Source organism: Taudactylus pleione, unplaced genomic scaffold (genome assembly GCF_031769625.1).
Source record: "Taudactylus pleione unplaced genomic scaffold, aTauple2 ptg000026l, whole genome shotgun sequence".
Classification (NCBI taxonomy): domain Eukaryota; kingdom Metazoa; phylum Chordata; class Amphibia; order Anura; family Myobatrachidae; genus Taudactylus; species Taudactylus pleione.
This window is the reverse complement of record NW_028284428.1, coordinates 36,191,702-36,215,096: the sequence shown is the minus strand read 5'-3', so window position 1 is coordinate 36,215,096 and position 23,395 is coordinate 36,191,702. Positions and strand designations below refer to the sequence as shown.

Below are 23,395 nucleotides of genomic sequence, written 5' to 3'. Positions count from 1 at the left end.
TGATGCTCTGCCAGGCCTCTACTGCAAATGTCTTCAGTTCCTACTTGTTTTTGGGGCATTTTCCCTTCAGTTTTGTCTTCATCAAGTGAAATGCATGCTCAATCGGATTCAGGTCAGGGGATTGACTTGGCCATTGCATAACATTCCACTTTTTAGCCTTAAAAAACTGGTTGGTTTTGCAGTATGCTTCGGGTCATTGTCCATCTGCACTATGAAGCGCCGTCCAATGAGTTCTGAAGCATTTGACTGAATATGAGCATATATTGCCTGAAACACTTCAGAATTCATTCTGCTGCTTTTGTCAGCAGTCATGTCATCTATAAATACAAGGGAACCAGTTCCACTGGCAGCCATACATGCCCACGCCATGACACTACCACCACCATGCTTCACTGATGAGGTGGTATGTTTTGGATCATGAGCAGTTCCTTTCCTTCTCTTCTCTTCCCATCACTCTGGTACAAGTTGATCTTTGTCTCATCTGTCCATAGGATGTTGTTCCAGAACTGTAATGGCTTTTTTAGATGTTGTTTGGCAAACTCTAATCTGGTCTTCCTGTTTTTGTGGCTCACCAATGGTTTGCATCTTGTGGTGAACCCTCTATATTCACTCTTGTGAAGTCTTCTCTTGATTGTCGACTTTGACACATATACATCTACCTCCTGGAGAGTGTTCTTGATTTGGCCAACTGTTGTGAAGGGGTTTTTCTTCACCAGGGAAATAATTCTTTTGTCATCCACCACAGTTGTTTTCCGTGGTCTTCCGGGTCTTTTGGTGTTGCTGAGCTCTCCGGTGCATTCTTTCTTTTTAAGAATGTTCCAAACAGTTGATTTGGCCACACCTAATGTTTTTGCTATCTCTCTTATGGGTTTGTTTTGATTTTTCAGCCTAATGATGGCTTGCTTCACTGATAATGACAGCTCTTTGGATCTCATATTGAGAGTTGGCAGCAACTGATTCCAAATGCAAATGTCACACCTAGAATCAACTCCAGACCTTTTACCTGCTTAATTGATAATGAAATAACGAGGGAATAGCCCACACCTGTCCATGAAATAGCGTTTGAGTTGATAGTCCCATTACTTTTGGCCCCTTAAAAAGTGGGAGGCACATATTGAAACTGTTGTAATTCCTACACCGTTCACCTGATTTGGATGTAATTACCCTCAAATTAAATCTGAAAGTCTGCAGTTGAAGCACATCTTGTTTGTTTCATTTCAAAGCCATTGTGGTGGTGAATAGAGGCCAAAACATGAAAATTCTGTCAATGTCCCAATATTTATGGACCTGACTGTAATATATATATATATATATATATATATATATATATATATATATATATATATATATATATATATATATATATATATATATAACTCCTAACTGTCAAGATTTAGGTTGGAGAGTCCCATTTTGGTGACTCTGTCCTGCTGATCCAATTATACAGTTTTGGAGGTATATCCTATTGTTCACTGCTGCTCAAGGGGCACATGGCCCTCAGCAGGTGGTTGTAGTGCAGTGGAGGGTGTAATCCAGCGTATCGGAAGCACTTGTCACACCACTATCAGGCATCACCCCCACATCCCCTTCTCTTGCACATGGTTGTTAGATTCCCCAACTTTAAAGTTTGGATGTATGATGTTGTCCTTGAATGATTAAACAAAAAGGTTACATTGCGCTGGTGAAATAAATGTAGGGAATATTAATCCTGCTTTACGTCATTAATTACCAGGGTCATAGCTAGGGTAGTGCGGCCGGTGCCATCGCACAGGGCACCACAGGTCAGGGGGCGCTGTTTGGACCTGTCAAATTTCTGTTTATTATCATTTTTGCTTGTAGCTTCCTCTTATTTCATCTCCAGCATCTCCTGGCCTCTCCTATCTCTTCCCTGGCCCTTCACCATGAAGCCATGGCCCTTTTTTGGGTGCATTATGTCCCTTTGAAAAATGAGGGGGGCGCCAATGCTCTTTCTGGCACAGGGCACCAAAAATTCTAGTTACAGCTCTGTTAATTACCATTGTGCTTAGGAAAAAGTGAAAAGTCATAATCAGAGTGTGAACAAGTGCTAGAATTAGCAGTGCTACTGATTTTATATTTAAAACAGCAAGACTGGTCTCCATAGGAAGGAGGTTCTAGGAACTTGTTACTGTAAAACCTTAATAAACAACAAAAAAGAAACATTACAGAGATACTTTACATACTGCAAATAAGAGGTAACAAAGAAATATAATGACACCATACATTCTAAGAAAATATTTGTGATGTTCTAACTTTCTAGCAATAATGCAGTATATAAAACCATTAACAAGCATAGAAAAATGGCAAGTATGTTTAGCAGGTGTGGCTGTTAGTCCAAACACATACAGTTTAAGTACAGATTACTTCATGTATAGCAACATTACACCGCAATATGAAATATGGGTTGTGAATCTGAATCAGTGATTTTAAACAGTTATATTTAAACAAACGCAACTATATAGAAAAAGTATAAAAGACCAGGAGCAACAGGTTATGCCTAAGTGAATGTAAATATAAAAGTGTAACTGCACTACATATTTTACACTTGCAAAAGAATATAAATTGGGAAGTCACAGTTATACTGCATACACACGGTCAGATTTCCTAGATGAACGATAACGATGAACGGTTTAACGATTTCATCAACGATTTGAACGATTTTGTGAACGATGAACGATTTCTGACAGTATTAAAATGAACAAAATCGTCCAAATCTTACTGCAAACACAGTCGATGTCAGAGATCGTTATCTGACATGCGGGAACGCACATCGTTGGTCAATGCATGCCCCACATGTCAAAGATATGAACGATTGAACGATTTTTACAATCGTTATCATTCAGATCTTTAACAAAATCTGACCGTGTGTATGCAGCATAAGACGAATAAAAGAGCAAATCATAAAATGATGTACAGTACCGCTGAAAAGAAACAAAATAAAATTGCTGCAAGTTATATTCTTGTCACATATGCAGTAGAAGCATTGTAAAATAATATATATATATATATACATAATTATTTTTTTATTGGGGGGTTTGGAAGTATTACATGATTTGTTTTGAACATACATCTCTATTATCTTAACTGGGAGACTCACAAATTTTGGAGCCCACCCTCACAGATCAGACCCAGTTCCCCAGTGAAATGGTCGGGATAGGTATGTGAGGGCCAGGGCCAACCCTGGGCATAAGCATAGGAAACCAAGGCACATATTTGGGTCGACCTATCTCCAGAGGGGTTGGATTGTGCTTCCAGGCTCAGCATCCTGAAGCAACCAACCACCTTCCAGCAGTCGCAGTCATGTCTCAGCAGCAGCACAGGGAGCCCACAGCCTCCGCCATCCGGATCAGAAGATAAAACCGCCGAGGAGGACAGACCTGCAGTTGTATGTAGCACTTGTTTCCCTACCAGGGACTAAAGATGCTGCCATTGAGGCGGGAGGAGGCGCAGCTGGGACTGCCTCTATGTATGACACCTTCCCAAATATTCCCAGGAAGGAGCTGTGCTGTGGGGGCCACTAACTGTGAGTGGGCTCTTCCTGCACAACCTAATAAAGAGAACCTTGCAGAAGTGCCTCTAACCTGGGCAGTCCATTTCAGGGTAATGCCTACGAATTAGTGCACTCCTATGGTGCACATAAGGTATCCCCTAAATCATATAGTTTATTACGTACCCCTATGAGGCTACAAACTAAAATACACTATTTAGGGTGCTGTTACTATCGTTGCAATGGCACATCGTGGGCATCAACTGCAATATGACCTTTACTGTTTTGGTTCGGTATGGCTTGTTTACAGTCACTTACTATATGTCAATAGTCACTTACTGTATGTCAATAGTCACTTACTGTATGTCAATAGTGACTGTGTAGACATAAAGATGCCAGAGCTGGGATCCTGACATGCTTAAAGTCCTACTTACTGTACAGCATTTTAACTGTGTGAGCATTATAACTTTAAACATACTCCTAAAGTTACAATACCTGTTTGGTTAAAGTACTGTAAGTAGCATTATAAACAAGTTGGGATTCTGGTGCTGACTTTCACTGTCGACATAGTGACTGTAGACAATTGTATTGGCCCCTTATGCTTTTTGTCACTCATTCCCAGCCTGCATTAGGACAGCTGGGACCCTGGGACTAAGGTTGAGTATACAGGCCGCTACACTAACGACACCACAGTACCACACAGGTCTGCCGTCGGAGCATGTGTTGAGATCTGATTGGAGAAGCTCAACACTCCTCTGATGTGACCCCCCTTGGTGCTCCACCCGCCTCAAAGACTCATTCTCCAACACGCCACCTGCTTCACAGCTATGTGCGCACTGGAAGGAGCACATCAGAGCAGCAGGCAGCTAAATGTTAATGAGGACAGATAGCCTTGAGTCACTCTGAGGCAAGTTTAAGTTTCTATTCTCATATCTCAAAGACTTAAAGCTACGTAGTAGTTTCTGTGTGAGTTTATGAACATAATGTTTTAATATGCTTTCTTTGTAAAGGTATCAAGCACTAGCCTACTTTGCATGTCAGGGTCACTATAAACATTAGAGCAGAATTCTGTAGTAAGAACATACCTCCCAACTGTCCCGCTTCTGGCAGGACAGTCCCGCTACTCAGGTACTGTCACAATGTCCCATGGTTTAGGGAAATTGGGGGAAATCAATGTCACCGATGCTCTGCGGTGCATGGCATCTCCTCACTGCTCAGGGAGAGCCGTGGGGGCAGCCCAGAATGTCCGTGGATGCTGCTCTCGCCCCGAAGTGATAAAAGGGGGCGTGTCACGAGACCACACCCCTTCTCTGCAAGGCCACACCCCCTTTTTGGACGTGCACACATCCGGCGTGTGCTAGTCCCGATAATGATATTTTCAAGTTGGGTGGTATGTAGTAATACTAGTAGTAGCAGCAGCAGTAGTATTAGTAGAAGCACTTCCTAAATACTAATGCAAGAATAGAATATTTAATGATGTTCAGTACTAGACATTCACAGATAAAAAATAAAATGGGGACGGGATGATGCATTTCGCACTGAATCACATTATAAAGCCCCGCCCATTATATTGTGATGGAACAAATTTTGCAGCGGGAGGTGGGGCAATAATGAAGCAAATCTTTGCCTCCTTACGTTGCTATTATCCAGAACAAAGAAAATAGATCTCAGACTGCACATTCTGGACATATATATATATAAATATAAATATATTTTCTTGGTGTATTATCCAGAACATCATTACACATTCCCATGCCTCTCACTGCCACCGCATTCAACAGGGGTCATGCATTTTGACGAAGATGGGCTTGTATTTTGTCATTCTACTTCCACACACTAAAGACACAACATTCTACTGGTAAATACATTTCTAGCCATGTTAAGCAGGCCACATACCAACTAAATCACATACTACTACTCTGACACCACCACATGCTAATGCCTCCACCATTTTCTAATGGAACATACAGCTTCCCTTAGTACTACAAATACAGTATACTAAATAACAAAATGCTTACACAAACAGACAGCCCCCTTATGTTTTATCCTGTGTGAAGCACATATTGGATACATTTATTACCTGTGGCTGTAAGAAAGGAAGAGGGTTTTATCACTCAGTGCCATCTTCTAAAGGGTTGGGTACGGGATGCCGGTACTCGTGATCCCTGCGGTCAGAATCACGACGTCGGCATCCCGACAGGATTAGGATACCGACGCCTGTCGGTTAGTATCCTAACCCTCCTCCACCAGCCGTGCAGACAACACAGCCGTGTGAACAGCATAATATTTGGTCCCCAAAGGTCCGGTGAGCTCCCTGTGTGTTTTGCTTTATATTGCCACTGTATGCTCAGAGGCAAAGGAGCAATGTATTTGTGTGGATTGTTTTAGTGAATAAAGATTTTTATGCAAACATGACTGCCGTGCAACGTGTGTGCTTATATAAGGAGTTTGGAAGCGAGACAAAAGATTTAATATTTTTGCTATTGAAACAATTTGAGTACAGAGAGACTATCATTTTTGTTTTATACAAGATATAAAATATCTCTGGAAGAAAATAGTTACATGAAGGGATATGTGATTTTTTTTTTTTCTGATATTGAATGTGACATAAGAATTGCTTAAGATCGGTGGATGGTGATTGTGAAACACAGTGAGAGAAATAAATCTGTTTTCTCACCTTACGAAATTCTCTCTGGAATGACTATATAGGATTAACGGTGTTTCAAAGCTTGATTAGAGATGAAAGTGTGAGAGAAAAATTATTAACCAATCAGCTCCTAAATGTCATTTTTCAAACACAGCCTATAAAATGTAAGTTAGAAGCTGATTGGTTGGTGATTTAGATCTCACAATTTTCTCTCTCATCAAGCTTTGATACATAGGCCCCTAAGAACATTAAATAGCAGCGCTGTTAACATTCACATGGTCTTGTTTTTATGTTTTGAAATGTTCATTTGTGAGAAACAGCTGCAGCTTGGAAGAGCTTTTATTGGAGTTTTTTATTAAGAAATTATGTGGTCCCAGGGTTTGATGCTGGTTTTCTAACACAGACTTTCAAAACCTGGAACACACAGGGATTGCGTTACATATATCAATTATTGGATCTCTCCACAATGACTATTTACTCTCATAACCAAATACAGGAAAAATTTCCCTGTATCCAAATCCCTTTATTTATATATTTCCAAATACGTAGTTATGTCAATACTTTACTCCCTAAAATTCCCATTATACCTGGGAAAAATGGTTTGGATGATGTGCTGTCTCGCTGCCTCTCTATGTCATTTTCCACTTCTATGCTATACACCTATATACGCCGGGAAATAAATTTGGAAGTGGAGACGGTGGAATTTGCCAAGTGGCATTCCACATTCCCTAACATACCCCTATCCACCATTTTGAAATCTTTTGTTAGACTCAATAAGCAATTAATTTCGGCTTCATACGCGGAAATGCAGTATAAATTATTGCATCGTGCCTATTTCACCCCCAAATTAAGACTCATCACAGGTACTTCCACAGACTCAAATTGTTTTAAATGTGGTCAACCTGATGCGGATCTAATGCATTGTATGTGGCACTGTGCGGAGGTACAGAGGTTCTGGTCCTTGGTACACACCTATATATCCACCAAGTTGGGAATTGCCTTTGAACTAACACCCGAGTGGGCTATGTGGGATATTGTACCATCATCTGGATCATCCTGTGCCCCTGGAGGTGCCCGTCTATTACTAGCAAAGATTGCAGCAGCTGTGAAAAAAACAATATTATCTCAATGGATATCCACTGACACTTTAACGCTCAGTCTTTTACAACCTAGAATTACATACCTATTTAATATGGATTGGTTAGAACTATCCCTTAATAAAGACAAGGAAGCAGAGAAGTTCTTTAATATTTGGCTTCCGTATGTTCACACATTAAGACCTCAGGTTAAAGACACGCTTCGAGCTGCAGTTCAACTTACAGCCTGGTATAATGAAGAAACCTTGTCTTCAGGTGAACCACCATTTTAATTCCTGTATTGTTACGTTCCTCATGGATCCATTGTATTGCACATTACTGTTGTGATCCTGTTGATGTCTTGTCATTTTCTGATCAACATGTTATATTGTTTATTGCGGTTTTACAATAAAAATATGTTTTAAAAAAAAGAAATTATGTGGTGCCAATGTGCTTATTTCACTACTCTGAGCGTTAGAAGGAGGTGGAACATGCCCACTTTCCTCTTTTGGAAGCGGAATTGCAAAACTATTTATAGAACTCTGAGGTAAGGCTCCATCCACATTTGTGAAACTCCACCTATTTCAAGTCTGCAAATAAATGCATTCCAGCAAAAGTACCAATGTCACGTCAAAGTCCTATATTTGGTGTACATTATATTTAATAACAACTTTGACATATCTCTCTTGAAATAGTTGCAGCATAATTTAGGTCTTACATAAATGAGGAGAGTACAAGGACATCAGTATTGTTTGCATAACATGTTAAAGTTGAACAATTGAATTTCTTTATTATATTGGCACCTATGTGTGCCTGGATAGTGCAGAAAAGCATCCCACAAAAAAGTAATCTTGCGGATTTGTGCCATCCCTGAAGATGTGTACAAATAGTGTATGTGTGTGGGGGGATGATCTCTGGCTACCAGCTACAGGGAGAATACCCTTAAATGTGCAATATTCACCCTATCTCATTTGGGAGATATGGGGACATGTCGCTATGAATCACATAATTATGGCCCTTTCCCTGAGATTTGTGCCGGGATTCCAAGAGAGTAGGAAAGTATGTTTTATGTGGCATAATCAAGAGGTTCCCAAACTTTTTTGAATCACGGCACCCTACTACATCAGCATTGTTTTCACGGCACCCCTAAGTCAAAAGTTTGTTATTGAGAAATTCAGAAAAAAAAGTAGTAAAGTAATAAAGTGAAGTAAATTGTGCTACCTGTCATCCTTAGGTTCAGTTATGTGGTTGTGGACAGGTTTCAGCTTCTGTTTGTCCACATATTTACATTGCATTGGCCATAAATAATATGATTTGGTGCTGAGGCACCCCTGCGAGTGTCCTGAAGCACCCCAGGGTGCCACGGCGCACACTTTGGGAACCACTGGCATAATCACATCATGTGTGGATGGGATGCCTCCAGGAAAAAAAAAACTAGCACTTTAGATGTGAACACGTGCCAAACCAAGGATAGCTTATACCTCTCAACATTTAGGCAAGAGGAATAAGCCCCAGCCAATCTACTCCAGCTCCACTCTGACCCACCTACTTCAGGGGAGGCCTTTGTCTGCATTTGTGTAAACTCCATCTATTTAGAAGTCCATAAATTGTGGCTGTCCTTGGAGGTATTCTATGAAGGGCTTACCAAACACAGAAAACATACAATAATACAATGAAGTCATGTTTAGTTTCTCTTTTGGGGGCTTATTCATTATTGGTGGCCAGACCCCCCCTATGATTAAATATCCAATTTGCCGCGAGTTGCGGCGGTGGATACTTAATTAACGGAGCAATTCAAAATTGCTCCAATACGGGGACATCTGCTCCCAAAAACAGCTGTCCCTGCGATCAGTAACACTGCTTCTTCATCTTTAATATTGGAAATAAAAGTGCTCAGTGGGCTTAGTGATCCAGTCACAACGTTTTAATAGAGATAGAGAATACTGTACATGTAATTTTGCATGACCTGTGCATAGTATAAACTTTTCTAAGAATAATAAAAGATTGGTTCAGGAATTTGATAAGCTTGCCTCAAGAGGAGAATTTTCAGGGAAAGCTTGAAGATTTGGATGCTAGAGTAGAGTCCTGTTGTGCAGAAAAATACACTATTAGCTATTTTTTCTGAAATCCTAAATATTTTTGAATGCAATGCAATACCTGTTACACAGAGATTCAAAGAAATTAGCAGACACTTTGTCGTCTCAAGCAATTATACCAAGGTACAAAAGCTGTTTAGCCAATTGTGGAGCCTGTTTTTCAAGTGAATCACATTCAGCTATGTCATAAATAGGATGCGGTTTTCAGTTTAAAGTAGAAACACAATCAAATTCCACAGTACTTTATACAATGGAGCAAACAGGACAGTGGTTACTCTATACAGAGATCTTTGCTGATATCATTCAATAAAACGTATCTGAAACATAAGTCAGGCTTCATTCATCTCAGACTCTGAGCACTGACATTCCATCTATATCAGTGATTTTCAACCTTTTCCAACTTGAAGGCACACAGCGCAAGATTTTAAAATTGCCAAGGCCCACCATCCAGCGATGCGACGTTCGCGACCGATGAAAAAACATGCACATTGGCTCCCACATAAAAAAAAACAGTACATTGGCCTCCACAGGAATAATTAAAACACATATACATTGGGCTCCACAGGAACAAAAACACACATACATTGGCCTCCGCAGGAATAAAACACACATACATTGGCCTCCGCAGGAATAAAACACACATACATTGGCCTCCGCAGGAATAAAACACACATACATTGGGCTCCGCAGGAATAAAACACACATACATTGGCCTCCGCAGGAATAAAACACACATACATTGGCCTCCGCAGGAGTAAAACACACATACATTGGCCTCCGCAGGAGTAAAACACACACATTGGCCCCAGAGAAATAAAACACACATACATTGGCCCTCACAGGAATAAAACACACATTGTCCCCCACAGAAAAATATAACATTGGCTGGCCCCCACAAGAAAAATAATTACGTTGGCTGGCCACACAGAATAACTATAAACCACATTGCTCCCCACACACAAAAAAATACTGGCTGACCCCTACAGAAAAAAACCCACATTGCCTCCCCCGCTAAATAAAAAACCAGCAAGTCACATTGTCTCACACAAGAATACATATACATATTTTGGGCACCTACCTGTGCCTCATCGGCTGACAGTGCAGAGCTGTCAGCACAGCAGGCTGCGGGCCGGCGGGTGGAGCAGGCGGGATGACTGGCTGGCTGAGCCGGCAAGCATGACCTCTGATGTCACACCGCCGCACCTACAGAGGTTACGGTCCGAGCGCATCTTATCTTCCCAGAAGAGCTCAGCGGCAGCGCTGCCGGGCCGCACTGAGTGCACTAAAGTAATCTGATCAGCGGCTCTGAGAGCCTCTGACAGTGGGCTCCGGCGGCAACGGCACACTAAACAACCACCGGCGGGACACTGGTGCTAATCTATATAATAAGCGAGAAAGTGTGTGTGTGTGTCTGCCCTTTACCCACGGACAGAGTTTTGTACCTAGCTCCACCAAATTTAGCATGGTGGTGTAGTTTGACCAGGGTTAGGTTTTTGGCTATGTTTGAAGTTTGTCAGGGCCATGGAAGTATGGACCTCATTCAGAGTCGGTCGAAGCGGCCGCACGGTCGTACGCCACCGATGTTCGCTATACCGCGCATGCGTAAAGTTCGCAATGCGCGTGCGCAAACTAGCCGCTACGATCAGAAAGTTCAGATCGGTAGTTGGCCGACCAAGGGGAGGAAGCGGTTGGAAGACAAAAAAATACGCCCCCTTCTCGTACGCATTGCACGTCATCTCCAGGCATATAAGGATTAATCGAGACCATCAGGAACCATCGGATCTGGTCATAGAGCTTAAGGTAGACCATACCCTCTCTTAAGCTCTACGATCATGTCAGTGTAAAAACCTCCCATGTCACATATGCCAGGACGCTACTTTGTTAATTATGCACTCCCATAAACCGTATGCACTCCCATAAAACGCCGTTCGCATAATTAGGCACGCCTGCGTTCGGATCTCCACTCCCCCGTTTTCAAGCACCTTCCCCTGTTACCACCCACAAACACCTCAATCTGTCACTCAAACTACCGACCTGGCTGTGTTCAAGGAGAGAGAAATTTCTGATCGTAGCGGCTAGTTTGCGCACGCGCATTGCGAACTTTACGCATGCGCAGTATAGCGAACATCGGTGGCGTACGACCGTGTGGCCGCTTCGACCAACTCTGAATGAGGTCCCTAATGTTCTGTGTAAAATAAGGGCAATGTACAAAGTTTTGTCTAATTGTATCAAGAATTATTTAAAACCCATGTGTATGAGACAGTGGCAAATCTAAGTGGGAAACTGGCAGGTGCCAGATTTTGGGGGAAGGGGGGCTGGGTGCCAGCAGGGTTGCCAAGAGATTTTCAAATATGAATATACAAGCTTATAAAAAGTTGGAAAAAAAACACTTGAAACTCTCTGCAAGTTAAGTATTTCCTCTGTATCTAGGTGGTGAGTACATTTTACTGCAATGTAATGATGTGCTGGGCATATATGCTAGTGTTAGGGACCTGCAGAAAAATGGGGTCCCTTGATGCTGGGCTGCAGGCTTAAACGCTTTGATCAAATCATGACAAAATCCCCTTTGTTTTATTTGCTGCACACACATAAATTTGCAGTATATTATTGTTAGCACCGATAGCAAAAGTTTTTCAGCTTTATACTCCGGCGTGCGTTCGCGCAGCCGTCGCTCTCTAAGGCATAGAGGGCGTCCTTCCACCAGACGGTGTGATTGTGGCATTTGCATACCTGGACCCTTTTAGCTGCGTGAGAGTGCAGCTTAGCGTCCGTTTCTGAATGAGCTCCTAAATGCGCATAAACTCCGTTTGAGACACCGTTACCTTAAAACTCACACCAATGGAATTTTAACCCGCATTAAGCAATTTACTGCCAACTCGTGTCTAATTAAATATGCTCCATTGAGTCAATTTCATGACTCAGCAAAAAGTCAAAGAAGCATGTGCTGAGGTCTGATTGGAGGATCTCAGCAGATGCTCCTCTGTCACCATGATCTCAGCTGCTTCATGGGAATGATCTCGTGGAGATCGCTGGATATTGTTACTTAGGAGACACATGTTCTTCTGCCGGTCCTGCCAAGAATCCCAATACAAAATATGAACATTAGGAAGTAAGATAATAGATGTGTAGTCACATGCGTTACTTGATAGGTGTAGAGAATAACTTATGGAATGAAGAATCAGACTATTTGGACACTGGAAACAATGGGGTAAGAGCAGTGCTATGATTTTTGTGAACTTGTTTTACATGTGGGAAGGTGTAGGTAGACCTGTGGGGCATGTAAGGGGTATAGAAGGAGTTCTAATGACACGTGGAGATGTATAGCCTTTCTTATACACTTTAAAATGTTTATATAGATAGGTGTGTTTTAGTGAGGTGGGGAGGTGGGTTGAATATTTACCATGCTTGCTGACTTTTTATTTCTCCACTTGCTTATGACTGCTGGGTGTGATACTGTATGCTGCAGAGTAGTCCAGGTGAGAAGTTCCTACCTATGTAAATAGCTGTAAAAGAACTTAAGTCTCATTCAAATAAGGGTTTTGCCAGAACGTGCTACCATGTTGCAGACAACGCAAGGGAGTACATTTATCAAATGCCGTCTTATCCGGAGGGTTGGCATCTCTACACATCACCAAACATCTCTGGCAATTTTGCCTCTAAACAGCTGGACTTTATTAAAACTGTGAAACTTAGTGATCGTTTTTTGGTTCCCCGTCTATAAAGTAGGGCTGGCCAAAGTTTAACTCATATGCATCGTGAAGCTTTATCAAGTTACCAGCTCCTATTGTTCTGAGATTTGAGGAGGAGAAGGCGAAAGAGAAGAAGGAGGAGGAGGAGGAGAAGGGGAAGGAGGAGGAGAAGGGGAAGGAGAAGGGGAAGGAGAAAGAGAAGAAGGAGGAGAAGAAGGGGAAGGAGAAGAAATATAGGGGGAAATTATGTGTCACTAGTATTTAGGACCCATCATTCATTGGGTCGCTAGCAAGACACTTGATCTGCAAAGGTAGCTGTAGCTGTTGTTCTGTTATTCTTTTCTGTATTTTCCCTTTCCCATCTCTCGCCACCTCATCCCCAGTCTCTCTCTCTGTCCCTCTTTCTCTCTGTCTCCTCCAATCCCTCTTTCTCCAGCTGGTTTTATTTTCCATATGCATGTATGGGACAACTGTGGCCATGTATGTGCATACTTCAAGTGCTGGGGTGCAGTGGTGTGCAAATGTTTGGGGTATATTAGTGTGAAAGGTGGTGAGGGGGCTGGCCAAACTGCCCCAAGGTGGGTTGCTGGGAATGTTGTGCAGGTTGTTCTTCATTAGTGGTGGTGATAGCGCTCAGCGGTGGGCAAACACAGTGCACACACATGGCACCATCTGGGTATTACTGCACATGCCATAGACAGACCAATTAATGTGACTATAAAGTAGATAATAATAACAAAGGTGCAAATAGTTATTTAAAAAATAAAGGAGACACGTATCAATTGCTAAACTAATTATTATTATTAATTACTAATTAATAATACTATTATTAAACAGGAGCCCATATTACATTTATTGTTATGTGGCAGAACACACATTTCAATTATTATCACATATGTAGCATAGTTTATATTAAACGAAAGGGGCTATATTAACTTTTTTTTTTTTAAAAACCCATGGTACCCACTAGATAAGGATTAGTAAAAGGGTCAATGCTGCTTAGAACTGGCCCAGGCATCCCTAGGTGCAGGGCCTGAATGTATGTTGTGGACACCCCTTGTATTACTGGGAATGATGTTTTACATGGTGATAGGCACGGTAACTGCAGCTTATTACATGGTGATAGGCACAGTAGCTGCAGCTTATTACATGGTGATAGGCACAGTAGCTGCAGCTTATTACATGGTAATAGGCACAGTAGCTGCAGCTTAAGATAACTCTCCTGTCACAACCTTTTTTTGTAGTAGATTTTGAAGCGGGTTTACCTGCTGTTTGTGTAACTATAGGATTATATAAGTTTTTTAAAAAAATTTCATGATAAAAAAAATTGGATTGGCGATATGTAGTGTTGAATATGGCAGTTTTGAAGATATTCTGGTTTGATAAATCCAATGATTTGTAACGCAACCAAAATAACACTGAAAAAAAAAATCACAGCTTGATAAATTGACTCCAACATGAACATAGCACCCTTTCTGTTCCAACGTGTGGCAGTATAAGCTGAGGGTCACATATATTGCAATGCTTTGTTCTTATCTGTAATTTATATTGTTGCTCTTGCAGTATGGATGCTATTAGACACTTCAGATCCTGACAAGCTCAGTTTATGAATTGACTTATGCAGATCTACACAGGAGGTGCATAAGAGGTGCAGTGGAAACTGGGTGCAAACAAAGGTCAGTTTACTAAAGATGAGTGAAACTTTGCGCAGACAGAGTTTGCAGACCAGACCTTTTCCCAGAGATCCGTATGCCACTCTGCACTGTATTTTGTAGACTTTTTCATTTATAAATATACTCTAACTGGCGTGGTGACGGTTACTTCAATCTGCTGTATGCCAGGGACAGGACAGGGAACACACACTGTATGCCCAAATTCAACCAGCAAAATAAGTGAAATGTGAAACAAGGTAAATATTTTTCAGAACACTTTTGAAAATATAATTCAACTCTACAATGCACATGCTAAACAGGTACACATTTGTCTGTATCTGTTTATTCTACATATTTTATTTTGGTATTATTGATTAAATACATGTTTTAAACACCTACACAATCAAATAATTAATGAATTGTATGTAATAGTGACTAAACAATTGGCAGTACACAGGAGTGTAGAGGACGAAACAAGCTATGTTGGTTGGAATGGATAATCCAATCTTTTGTCACTATGGACCAGATCCATCAAATGGTGAAGTACCCTATGGCCATCAAAGAGGGCATTTAAAGAAGTGATGGAGATGGCTTTGGCTATTACAATAAATGAGCTAACGCCAGCAATAGCAGTATTACCACCACCAGCATCAAGTGACACTAATGGAAGCTTCCCTGCACCTATTTATCAGATATCTCAATATGGCAATAACAGAAAAAAGCAAGATAAAACATTTTTTTTTTTATAATTTTTCAAATAATATTTACATTTTTTTTTTAAATAAAATATATTCTGTGGAATGGAGAGCCCAATTGTGCTAGTGACTTCATGCAGGCGCACATCTGCTAAGATTGTATCACTTAGGTGCCTTGGTGATATTGTTAAATGAACTGATTTTTTTTATTACCACTATAAAATTAGATGAATAAATAACATGACTTATCTTGGTGACCAGGGTTCTAACAATAAATAGACCCTTGTATCTTAAAAGCTACGGTCCTTACAAACATTGCTAAAGGAAACCTGAAATAACACAGACACACAGGTGAGTCATAAGGTAAGACAAGACCAGGAGTAGGTTTGTGAATGTCTGGAGTTACAGTAGTTCACCAACCAATCAATCTCTATTCCAGAAATCCTGACAACATACATTAGTTTGTGAACTCTTCATCTTCAACCAATCCCCTCCCCTCTACCTCAAATTTATTGACTATCATAAAACAAAAAAATCCGCTTTAGTCTAATCCATGTACTTACTAATAATAGAATTATCCAGCTCATTAAGGAACAAGATTTCAGGATAGAAAGAAAATAAACAAATTAGTACTGATATGCCCACACTTCTAATCTTATGTCTTACCTTATGTAGTGCCAATTTGCACGAATGTAAAAAGGCAAAAACTATTCATGCTTCATCTAAGCCCATTCTTTTTTTCACTGTAAAACAACTGTAGCAGTGCACAGATTAATGTACTAGAAAACCTGACAAACCAGACTGTCTAGTCCCTGAGAGCTGGTGACAATACACACGCCCAGCATACAATGTTTGCCTGCCAGTAAAACAGGCTGTAAACGCCCCGTGCAGTATTTTGCTTTGCACTGTGACACGCTACAGGCAAGGTGGAATGCGAGTGAAAGTCAGACTGCTCCTGTACAACAAGCATTACGTGTATTCTTCTGACTGTACATAGATGACATGCATACAGTATTACACTTGGCATACAACATTAAATTCTCTCTATACCCAAAATAAGAAAACCTTATGGACTATTTAGGTCGTTTACAGGGTGCAAAGTGGCCGCCCTACAATCCAAACACATTCCTAGTGAGGTATGCAGCAGAAACACCGTTCCTCAAACAAGACTTTGGGGTCAATCCAATTAGGTGTGAATTGCGAGTTTGTTTCTTGAAACTCACAGACTTCGCATTGATGCGTGCTCCTGAGAATTCTCCAATCCAATTAAAAATGCCTAATCGCACTACTCGCAGCGGAGGTTTGCGAATTGACTACCAAATGAGATTTGAGAGAAGTGCATGAAAAAGTGGGGAGACCATCCTGGACCCCCCAAAATGGATCATTTTGTTAGCAGGACCGTATAGAAGGCTGTTTGTGGGCATTCGGAAGGTACTGTAGGTTTTTAAATGGTGGCAAGATTTGTGCTTTTTTTTTTTTTTTTTTTTTAAATGCAAGAAAATTATAATAAAAGAAATCTTTTTTCGTTTAATCTCAATCGAATTAAACGAAAAATGCAAAAAAAGTGATTTTGGGGTGCTTTGAGGGCACCGTGAAAAAATTATTTAAAAAAACAAAAAAACTATTATTTTTCAATGGAAAAAAATATTGTAATTAAATTTGGGGTGCATAAACTAACAAAAAAAGGAGATTTGGGGGTAATTTGAGGTAAAAAAATGTTTACCGCAACAAATGACATGTAATTATTGGACTAATTAAGCTAATTGGGAACTTCCAATTGCCTAATTAGTCATTAGGGTGGGTGGGTCCAAGGGGTTCAGCACAGTGTCCCAACATATTAGCCTTAAAATAAAGATTTTCCTTTCCATCTCTCAGGGAGATGCAAATGAAAAAATGCGAATTCAGCCTGAATGATTATGTGCGAGCTGCTAATTGGATTTCAAAATGAATTTGCTATGCGAATTTGAAGAGAAAATAGCAACTTGCACCTCACACCTCGCAATTCGCACCTAATTGGATTGACACCTTTGTGTAGTAGAATTACTCAAAAAAGTTACTTGAATACTTGACTTCTGTTCAAGACAAGAACTGACAAAGATCACTGGTAAGGTAAAATATGTTGACGATAGTGACAGGGAAGAGTAAAAATACCCTTACGATACAGCACAAAAAAAAACTGAGAAAAAACATAGGCAATTATTGATAAAAGCCCAGTTCCATTTCAAATCATACTGTATTAGCCTGCCTAAGGCTATAAACAAAGTGCAGCCGAGCCAGTAAGCCAGAACACACTTTTTCTTTTCCCCCGCTGAGGTGCAGCGCGTCCCGGGTGGCTCCTCTCTCCACACTCTGGTCTGACTCTCGACCCACCTGACGCCAACCAGTCACTGCGTTCGGGACTGTGGCGTGCCAGTGCGTTTCAACGCTGTTGCAGGCGCATGCATAAATTATCCACTGCGATGCTATACGCAGCCTGAGGACGCATAGCGTGCGCTGAAGTTAGCAATTTCTGTGTAAGGTCAGGGCTTGTGCAAGTGTGTGTGAGGCATGTTACCGATGGTTTCACAGTCTTGCTAAACATTATGGATGTGTGTAAGGTAAGTGGTCGCGCTTGTGTAGTGCTGCAACGGCATAGCAATCGCAATGGATTAGCATACTAATCGCAGCCAGACTGCGTGCTATCCGTAGTGAATCAGGCCCTCACTACGGTTAGTAGTAGTGACACATGGCAGCTGGGGAATGTAGTGATGGTAGTGACTGTGTGGGGGTAGTATTAGTAGTGATACATGGCAGCTGGGGGAGGTGGTAGGGTTGATGGAGGTAGTAGTAGGAGGGACTGGGTAGTAGTAGGGGCACAGATGTCATCTAGAGCTGCACTGGTATAAGGGACACACACAGGATGACTAGTCCCCCGTGAATCCTCCATTGCCCATTACGCCCATAATAATTATGGGTATAACTCATCCTCCACCAGCATCAGTCCCCAGTCCCACTGTCTGTCTCTCCGTCCGTCCATCAACACTTACCTGCTGCCTGCTGCTCGTCTGTGGAGTTGCCGGCGTCACCTTGCAGGCCGCTGCCTGCTAGTTGCGATTATCCTGGAGCCTGAGCTGGGCCGCGGAGGGGATGGAGGCGGAGCAGTCAGTGGTGACTGACAGGCACCGCTAAGGATTGTGGGGGAGCTGCTCTGGCTGGGCATACGCAGCAGCTCTCCCGATTAGCAGCCTGGAGCTCCCTACACCCCTGGGAACAGGTACTCCTACCACAGGTGCAGCACTCTTCCCTCCCTCCCCGTGACATCACATCCACACACACCTATATCCACTCCCCCCCACCCGCCAACCTCAGTCACCCACATCACCCCTACTTCCACCTCCCAACCAACGCCCACCCCGTTTACACCCCAACCCACTGCCTCCCCCGACTACCCTCCACCCCCTACATCACCTCACAACCCCCTCCCTTGTCCCCCTATTTCATACCCCCACCCCACCAATCACCTTCACACTGTATGAGCGCTGTTCACAACCATTGTCGATAACCAATTCTAGGAGAGTAGGTGAGTATGCTTTGAAGTGATATTACTTTTTCCAAGATGTGCAATTACAGTAGGACTATCAAAACCAGTAAAGATTGCGTAGTTTATACTCCTTGTTATGCATGAAGTAGACAACAATGGTTAATTTACACAAAGCACTGCTTACATTCATGAGCTGCAAAATACCGTATATTTAGGGGTATATTTACTAAAGGTCGATTTTAATCAATTTACAAAATCAATGTTGTGTGTTCTTGGGCTAAATCACACATTTACTAACAGACATTTTTTTATTAGATTTTTTTAAAGGTATTAGTAAATGTGTGATTTAGCCCCAAAAACACAACATTGATGTTAATCGATTTTAAATTTATCAAAATAGATTAAAATCGACCTTTAGAAAATATACCCCTTCGTGTCAAAACTATGTTTATTTTTTTTTGTCCTTCAAAGAAAAAATAGAAGATACCCTTTTGTCCAACAGTTTATTAATTCTGACAGAGGACCTGATTCAGACCTGCTCGCGAGTGCTCGCAAGCGGGTCGATGGTGGCCCAGTGCGCATGAGCACGTCGGAGTCGGCTCCGCCATGCGCATGCGCGAGATCCGGATAGCGACGGGCAAACAGTCGCTCCGGGTCTCGTACCAAAGGGGGCGTGCTGTCGATGCTGAGTGACAGCACGCCCCCTTTGGTGGGCGTGCCGGGGGCGTGGCTGCCCAGATGGAGGCGCTCCCACGGGAACACCTACTGTCTGGGGCCGGCCCCACTGACATCACAAGTGATGTCAGTGGGAGTGCTTTTGGCTCAATTTGAGCCGAAAGCACTCCAGGGCTTGCGGCAACGAGACACTACCACAAGGGTCTCTTCGCAAGCCCGACGGTCGCGATGGTCTTGACCATCGCGACCATCTTCCTGGCCGCTCGCTATAGCTGTGGGTGGCCACCCACAGCTATACAAGCGGCCAGGAGGCCGCTCTAAAAATCAAGAAGGACGGCCCTGATTCAGAGCGAGCGCTCTGAATCAGGGCCAGAATGTTTTTAATTATTTTAGGTAATTTTTTTCCTTAATGAATCACAGACAGCAATAAAAAAATAAGCCTTCCAGCATTAATTTTGTCATTAATTGTCATAATACTTTTTCCATACCACTGAGTCACTAGCTGTATACAATATTGCACAATTTAACATTTAAAACAATTATTAGGTTTATGGTTGCCCTAGTCTTGTATTATGTACATGGATACAAGTGCAAGTCTACATGTGATAATAGCAGAGTCATAGGGGCTAATGCTGAGTCGCATGCAGAAATGCACACAGCAGCGTCTATTGGTGGTCGCCTGTCTGCGAGTTTATGCAAATGCTGCTATGAACTCCTTCCCTTGTGTACTTGTAGCGTCTGTGCACGCTGTAATACTGCTTGGTGCGTTATTCTATGTTACCATTGGCTGCACAATCGGTCTCACCATTGAAACTTACACCGGAAAGTATTCACAACCCTTCACTTTTCCACATTTTGTTATGTTGTTACAGCCTTATTCCAAAATGGAATAAATTCACTTTTTCCCTCAAAATTCTACACACAATACCCCATAATGACAACATGTTAAAAGCTTTTTTGAGATTTTTGCAAATTTAATTTAAAAAAAACACTAAGAAATCACATGTACATAAGTATTCACAGCCTTTGCCATGAAGCTCTAAATTGAGCTCAGGTGCATCCTGTTTCCACTGATCATCCTTGAGATGTTCCTACAGCTTAATTGGAGTCCACCTGTAGTAAATTCAATTGTTTGGACATGATTTTGAAAGGCATACACTTGTCTATATAAGGTCCCACACCTGACAGTGCATGTCAGAGCACAAACCAAGCATGAAGTCCAAGGAATTCTCAGTAGACCTCCAAGACAGGATTGTCTCGAGGCACAAATCTGGAGAAGGGTACAGAAAAATATCTGCTGCTTTGAAGGTCCCATGAGCACAGTGGCCTCTATCATCCGTAAATGGAAGAAGTTCGGAACCACCAGCACTCTTCCTAGAGTTGGCCGGCCGTCTAAACTGAGCGATCGGGGGAGAAGGGCCCTAGCCAGGGAGGTGACCAAGAACCCGATGGTCACTCTGTCAGAGCTACAGCATTCCTCTGTGGAGAGAGGACAACCTTCCAGAAAGACAACCATCTCTGTAGCAATCCACCAATCAGGCCTCTATATTAGAGTGGCCAGACAGAAGCCACTCCTTAGTAAAAAGCACATGGCAGCCCACCTGGAGTTTGCCAAAATGCAAAATGAAAGACTCTAAGACCATGAGAAACAAAATTCTCTGGCCTGATGAGACAAAGATTGAACTCTTTGGCGTCAATGCCAGGCGTTATGTTTGGCGGAAACCAGGTATCACTCATCAACAGGCCAATACCATCCCTACAGTGAAGCACAGTGGTGGCAGCATCCTTCCAGAAGGACAACCATCCCTGCAGCAAGTCACCAATCAGACCTACATGGTAGAGTGGCCAGACGGAAGCCACTCCTTAGTGAAAAGCACATGACAGCCAACCTGTTTTTTGCCAAAATGTACCTGAAGGACTCTCAGACCATGAGAGAAAAAGATTGAACTCTTTGGTGTGAATGCCAGGCATTACGTTTGGAGAAAACCAGGCACTGCTCATCACCAGGCCAATACCATCCCTACAGTAAAGCATGGTGATGGCAGCACTCTTCTTGGGGATGTTTTTTCAGCGGCAGGAACTGGGAGACTAGTCAGGATAGAGGGAAAGATGAATGCAGCAATGTACAGAGACATCCTGGATGATAACCTGCTCCAGAGCGCTCTTGACCTCAGACTGGGGCGACGGTTCATCTTTCAGCAGGACAACGACCCTTAAGACACAGCCAAGATATCAAAGGAGTGCCTTTAGGACAACTCTGTGAATGTCCTTGAGTGGCCCAGCCAGAGCCCAGACTTGAATCCAATTGAACATCTCTGGAGAGATCTGAAAATGGCTGTGCACCGACACTTACCATCCAACCTCATGGAGCTTGAGAGGTGCTGCAAAGAGGAATGGTCGAAACTGCCCAAAGATAGGTGTGCCAAGCTTGTTGCATCATATTCAAAAAGACTTGAGGCTGTAATTGCTGCCAAAGGTGCATCAACAAAGTATTGAGCAAAGGCTGTGAATACTTATGTACGTGTGATTTCTTAATTTTTTTTTTTTTATTAAATTTGCAAAAATCACAACTTTTTACACATTGTCATTATGGGGTATTGTAAGGCTGTAACATAACAAAATGTGGAAAAAGTTAATCGTTGTGAATACTTTCCGGATGCACTATATGTATATATATATATATTAGGGGTGAGCGGGTTCGGATTTCTGAAATCCGAACCCCCCCGAGCCCCCCCGATCCGAGTCCGATCCGAGTCAGGCTCGACTTTTCCCGCCTGACTCGGATCTGACATCGAGGCAAAACGTCATCATCCCGCCTTCCGAGTCTCGCGGGTTTTGGATCCTATATAAGGTACCCGCGTCGGCGCCATTTTCTCACTCGGCTGTGGACAGTGAAGAGGGAGGGTGGGAGTTAGTGCTGTGTAGTGTAGTGTAGTGTAGTGCTGCTGTTGTCCACTACTTCAAAGTCCATAGGGGCTGGCTGTGTTGTGCTGTGCTGCTGTTGTTAATAGGGGCTGTGTCCACTACTTCAAAGTCCATAGGGGCTGGCTGGACTGTGTTGTGCAGTCAGTTCTCCATAGGGGCTGTGTCCACTCCAAAGTCCTGTGCAGTGTCCCAGTCCTAAAGGGGTGCTGTAGTGTTGTCCAGGGGGTGCTCTGTCCATCAGGGGTGCTCCCCCCAAGTGCTAAAAAAATAATATATTTTCTGTGTTTGTGAATTGTGTGCGCAGTAGCCGCACGTGCATCAACAAAGTAGTGCCAAGCGTGCGCCTGTGTCATAAGTAAAGGGCCGGCTGGCTTGACCGTTAAAGGGTGCTGTAACCCCCGAAAGTACACTCCAGTCCAAACCAAAAAAAAATTATTTTCTGTGTTTGTGAATTGTGTGCGCAGTAGCCGCACGTGCATCAACAAAGTAGTGCCAAGCGTGCGCCTGTGTCATAAGTAAAGGGCCGGCTGGCTTGACCGTTAAGGGTGCTGTAACCCCCGAAAGTACACTCCAGTCCAAACCAAAAAAAAAATTATTTTCTGTGTTTGTGAATTGTGTGCGCAGTAGCCGCACGTGCATCAACAAAGTAGTGCCAAGCGTGCGCCTGTGTCATAAGTAAAGGGCCGGCTGGCTTGATCGTTAAGGGTGCTGTAACCCCCGAAAGTACACTCCAGTCCAAACCAAAAAAAAAATTATTTTCTGTGTTTGTGAATTGTGTGCGCAGTAGCCGCACGTGCATCAACAAAGTAGTGCCAAACGTGCGCCTGTGTCATAAGTAAAGGGCCGGCTGGCTTGACCGTTAAGGGTGCTGTAACCCCCGAAAGTACACTCCAGTCCAAACCAAAAAAAAAATTA

At 42.5% G+C, this 23,395-nt stretch overlaps 1 protein-coding gene across 6 annotated transcripts in view; it reads right to left on the bottom strand.

Annotated features, from left to right (window-relative positions):
• SYTL5 (synaptotagmin like 5) overlaps positions 1-23,395 on the bottom strand; it is a 297,226-nt gene that overhangs the window by 174,164 nt on the left and 99,667 nt on the right. For 5 of the 6 annotated variants that reach the window (XM_088451679.1, XM_088451682.1, XM_088451683.1 and 2 more), the window contains exon 1: positions 16,027-16,091. The exons of the other annotated variant lie outside the window; for it this stretch is intronic. The gene's annotated coding sequence lies outside the window, so the exon portion shown is untranslated. Of the gene's footprint in view, positions 1-16,026; positions 16,092-23,395 lie in introns of those variants that run through there. 6 annotated transcript variants of the gene reach the window in all.